This window comes from Odocoileus virginianus, chromosome 12, assembly GCF_023699985.2.
Source record: "Odocoileus virginianus isolate 20LAN1187 ecotype Illinois chromosome 12, Ovbor_1.2, whole genome shotgun sequence".
Classification (NCBI taxonomy): Eukaryota; Metazoa; Chordata; class Mammalia; order Artiodactyla; family Cervidae; genus Odocoileus; species Odocoileus virginianus.
The window spans coordinates 25917692-25923264 of NC_069685.1; the positions used below are offsets into that span (position 1 = coordinate 25917692).

General features: G+C 33.0%; 1 non-coding gene across 1 annotated transcript; it reads left to right on the forward strand.

Annotated features, from left to right (window-relative positions):
• Positions 1-474: 474 nt before the first annotated feature.
• Positions 475-597, forward strand: LOC139037900 (small nucleolar RNA SNORA32). Its single transcript, XR_011490849.1, has one exon. It is a non-coding gene; the product is annotated as a small nucleolar RNA SNORA32 (small nucleolar RNA).
• The last annotated feature ends 4976 nt before the right edge of the window (positions 598-5573 follow it).

Below are 5573 nucleotides of genomic sequence, written 5' to 3' on the forward strand. Positions count from 1 at the left end.
CTGAATGAGGAAAAAAAAAAAAAAAAGTGTGTCTTGTAGATTGTCATTGTTCTGTGTATAAGAAGAAACAAGGTTATGGATGATTGTCTAGAACCTGCGATTTTCAGGGAAAAAAGAATGAATATCTAATTTGGTGACTCATTCTTATTTTAGATTACATTTATACTAAAAACCAAAAGGAGGAGTGAACATTAAATGCTTATTTTATTTTCAACTAGGTTCTCCCATTATGTTTGGCCATGGATCAGAAATGTTTTATCTCAGTGACTTTGTCTACTACCTGCATAATACAGGTTAAAGTGTTTTTAGCTTTGATCATGATTTTGCAAAGTTAAATGCATGTACATAAATTACTAACTCAGACTAATATTAACACTAAATAATTACTAATATAAATATATAGTAGAACAGACATGTGGGAAAGAAAAAGAGGAAAACAAACTAGATGTTTTTCTTTTAAATTCTTATATTTAATGGTCATTACCAAGGCTTTTAGAATGCAGTTTCTCATTTGCTGTGGACATGACCGTAAAACAAAATCCCAACTAGGTTTTTCTTCCTGCTATTTTGTTAGCATTCAGCCTGTTTGGAACATTTTATTAGGAAAAAATAAAATAAAATCTTATATTTATTATCAAATATAATTTCTCCAAAAATAATGAAAAAAGTTGTATATGTACATGTAAATATGCTAGTGAATATAAATACAATTTTATGGAATGTTGTATATAGCCATGTAGACACGAGCAACAACAGAAGTTTCTATGCACTATTCCTACCACTCATCGTGGAGGCTGAAACGTGCACCACAAGACTTGAGTTCCCACACCCTTGGCTGCCTGAGGATCTGCAGAGCTGCATGTCCACAGCTAACTCTGTGAATGAGTTGCAGTAACTGCAGTTTGGCCTAATTTGTGACAATCCTAGATTTCCAGAGTTTGGACATAATAGTTGAATGATGACAATATTAGAAATATTATCAGTATTTTCTTTCCTCCAGATGCAGGGCTTCCTTATGTAAAGCAAATAAATAGCCAAACAAACTTTAAATAGAGAAATAAGCTTAACACATGTTTGATAAAAAAAAATATTTCCTATTTATGAAGGAGAACCTTAAACTCAGTCTTTAAAGGTCAGAGAAAGAACAGACTATCTCAGATTCCAGGCTCTGATCACCAAATAAAGTATGCCTCTAAGAGCCTAAGTGAGCATTCTTGGAAACATCTGTATTGCAAGAGCTCTTAAATACTACTCTATATGCATTGAAGAATTTGTATTATTTACACTCACCTATTTAATACTGTTCTCAAGGTAGCAAACAACACATTTTTGAAGAGAAAACCATAGATTCTCACTGCTAGGGAGACTGCTTGACATCTGTGTGAAAGCTGAACTTGAATATTCCAAGTGACTAACACACAGTCATACCAGGTTGGTAGGAAGAAAGTTTCATCTTTTAGGCAATCTTATTAGTCTAAAACGGCAGAAAAAATAAGACAAGATTTTTATTCTTGAACGTTTATGCTACACCAAATAACAACTAAGCGTGTTTTAATTTATGAGACTATAATATTATACACAAGGGTTCTGTTGGCTGTATAAGCTGTTTGTTTTATTATAACAAACTCTTGTGGTATTATAATTCTATAATTTAAAATAATTTGTTAAATATCTGGTATCATTCATCATTCAAGACTATTTCAATTGTGACCATTATCTAGATGGACAGATAGGAGAGGAGAGATGGAATTTAGACTCAAAACCCTATTAAATTCTTAGGATCACAAGTGTTTCTGGAGGAGCAAGAGAAGCACAGACATTTTAAAATGGCACATATGAATTACCTATAATTCATTCCTTGTTTGTGGGCTGTATCCTGTACAAATAGGAGTCATCTTAGATAGTCATATCTCTGTGAGACTTGTTTTTTCCCTATAAAATGAGGAGGTTAACTTTATGATACCCAAGATCTTTTCTAGTCCTGACATCTTGTCTAGAATCTAGATACACAAGCCAAAAAGCAAACAGGCTCTCTATGCTGATAAGAAAATCTGGCCTTCATGTATATGCACGTGAAAATACCTGACATGTCAAAAGACAAAAGCAAAAAAAGATTCCTAGAATCCTCTTTCCAGAGCTATCTCTTAAAGGAAGGGGATAAGTATCAATCACCAAACACATAATCTTTCCCCAAATCCTGAACCTAATTCCCAAAAGTAATTTCTTCACCTGCACAGCCCTTTCTGAGGAGAGTCATTTAACTGGATGGACACTGCCTGTTCCTTTTTTCCCACGGAAGTTGTGGATCTCTATCGTGTTAGCCAAAACTCTGGTATGTGTATGAAGAACAGTGTGCTTTTTCTTGACAAACACAGTACATGGAAAACTTTCCCACTGTCAGCTAAAATGAAAACACAAAACATCAAAAACCAAAAGAACAAATTCATATACTCCTCTCAATCTTAAAATTTCAATTTTTTTTAGATACAAACTAAAGACTGTTCAAAATAAACAATCTCTAGGTAAAAATACAAGTGCTATGAATAAATACAAAAGATATACTTAGAAAGTCTAACACTTCTTCTATTTATATTTGACAGGTTTTATCACTAAAAGTTTCTCAGAGTATTTTAATTAAGGTAAGCATTAATATATACTATATATTACAGACAAAAATGCTTTAAAGGATTAATAATATAAAATTCATGAACATTAATATGATTACAATTAATAATTTAGTCAGTCCATAGGTACTGAGCATCCCTTTATTTTTGGTAATATTTTTCTTTTACTTTTTCTTTTTGTATGTAAAAAAAAATAAGCTAAGGAGCTTTTGCACTGTGTGTTATAGGAATGAAGAATTTTCAGGTTCTTTAATAGACAATTTTTGTAAATATGAAGAACATTTTCACATTGGCTTAGGCATTTTAATTTGGGGGGAAAAAAAAAGGTATATTTTTATTATCTCCTGTGTTTAGTCAGAATTGATTCTCTCACTTCTAAAAGTATCACTTTCACTAAGGTGTAAGCCTGACAGTTTAGAGTAGTAAAATATTAGAAGGATGTTTTAATAGAAGTTTAAGGGCTTCAATTCAGGGTGCTCTGCTCTGTGAGGTGGTCAGTCTCCCTTTAATAAGACTAGCTCCAGTTGAGAGGAATTTTTTTCAATAAGTTACATAAAATATTTTATTTGAACACTGTTCTATCAGACCGGCATTTCATTAAGTTACTTAAGTGGTTTATTGTTCTAGGTTGACTTCTTAGAAACAATATTTCTTTTACTAGAAATACATATCAAGTTTTATCATGCTGCTGCTGCTGCTAAGTCACTTCAGCCATGTCTGACTCTGTGCGACCCCATAGACGGCAGCCCACCAGGCTCCCCCGTCCCTGGGATTCTCCAGGCAAGAACACTGGAGTGGGTTGCCATGTCCTTCTCCAATGCATGAAAGTGAAAAGTGAAAGTGAAGTCGCTCAGTCCTGTCTGACTCTTCCAGACCCCATGGACCGCAGTCTACGAGGTTCCTCTGTCCATGGGATTTTCCAGGCAAGAGTATTAGAGTGGGTTGCCACTGACTCCTCATGATTATAAGGCAAATAATATTCAATAAACATATATTCAAGAAATATACATCAAACTCTCAATACAATAGATAAATCTGTTATGTAAAATAAAATGCGGCTAACTCTCTATTCAAGAATTCCCTTTCATTATGGGCATATTGACTAATCCATTTCTATTTTGAGTCCCTACAGCCCTTTATGCTTGTCCCAAAATTGTTAAGTGCGTGTTGGCAGACTTCCAAAGCTCATTTTGGCCTCTCTGAAATGGCTTTGGAAGCCTACATATAGACTCGACTTAGAAATTAATTTTACCTTTTGAAGGAAAGGTGATGCTAAAACTATAGAGCACTACTTTGGATATCTTGATAGGATGAGAATCATTTTCAATCAAAACAAATGTGACTATTTTCAATGTACTCTTCCCACCTGGGCAATTTCTAAATAGTTTCACCTTCTCCTGCTATCAAGGACATTTACAAAAGATATCAGAAGATGACCACATCATTTTTTTCAGGAACAGTATACTCTTGGTTATTTTTTAACTTATCCATGGAAGAAAAGAGCCCTTGGAAAAATTCATGATTTAAGCGGTGTGTCTTTTTCCTGGTACCACTGAATTACTTCTCCACCAATTCCTAGACATTGAAACTTCCCATAAAACTCTGGTCTCCTCTGGCAATTTTTATCATTGAAATTATCTGATGCATTAGTTTAGCTAATAGTATCTTAAGGTGTTACTCCCTTAGGAAAATTTGTACATCAGAGAACATAGATAGCACTAATCACATAACTTTGGTGCTGTGCTGAGTTGGCAAGAGATACCTCCTCACAAAAAACTACCAGTAACTATACATTTTGAGGTACACTGCCTAATTGGAAAGACAACAAAAATCTGTGAATTAAACTTGTTTTTAAACTTAAAAACAGTATCACCTTGTTCTTAATGAATCTTTTAAGTACATCTGATGACACACACACACATTGCATCAGAAATAGATAATATATCTATATGTGTGTGTATATAGATAATGAATGTGTATAAATGTACACATATAGACAAATTCAGGTGTATACCTAACACATATATAAAATATACATAACATACATATACAAAAATCAGAAAAAAATATATTTATTATATTTTTTGTCTTATTTCCTTTAAATGTACAAGGCTAGTTTATGAAGACTGATCCACCTAGAGATCTGTTGGCATTAACACCTTGGTCTAAATCATATTTTTCTTTTAGTTTCCAAGTATCCTATCTGACCTTAGTGACAACTCATTTTAAAAAATGATGAGCATTATGCTGTGTTTCTTATTAGAAATGTAGATGCAAGAAGCATATTACAAAGGATGAAAAATGTAACTACATGTTGCAATCTATGTCTTATGTAGGTCATTCTCTTTGATCCTCACTTGAAAGCATTACCATTTCCAGGAGATGTTACAAAAAAATAAAAAGCAATTACCACCACATCTCAGTTAGAGGAGCTTATAGTATTAAGGGTTCATCACATTTTTTGCTCTTTCTTTTTTTCCCATCTGAAAACCAGAGTTATGTGGTTTCAGGCCAAGAAGTTGAGATTCTACTTTTCCATTAGGATTTTTTCTCTACCCTAAAAAAACTCAACTTGTGAGTAGTGCTTTTTAAGAGTACTAAAAAAAATAAAAGAAAGATGCTATTCCTTTTATGGAACAAGGAACTGTGGCTAGGAGATGCTAATAAGTCTTTTAATACCACCACTGAATATTAAAATGACATTACTGCTTCAGCAAAATACATTATCCACAATAGTTTTTCAATAAAAAAGTTTCATAAAATTTGAAACTCAGCAAGTTTAGATTATATTAGCCCCTCAAACATTACTTTTTATAATCTTAATGATGGTAAGAATTTTTACTGTATTTTACTAATTTATTCTTTTGGTGAAGTAGGACATTACTATTAACATTCTGTCCATAGAGAAGCAAGGCCAGTAGTGATAAAATGTCCTAAGTCATTAAGTTG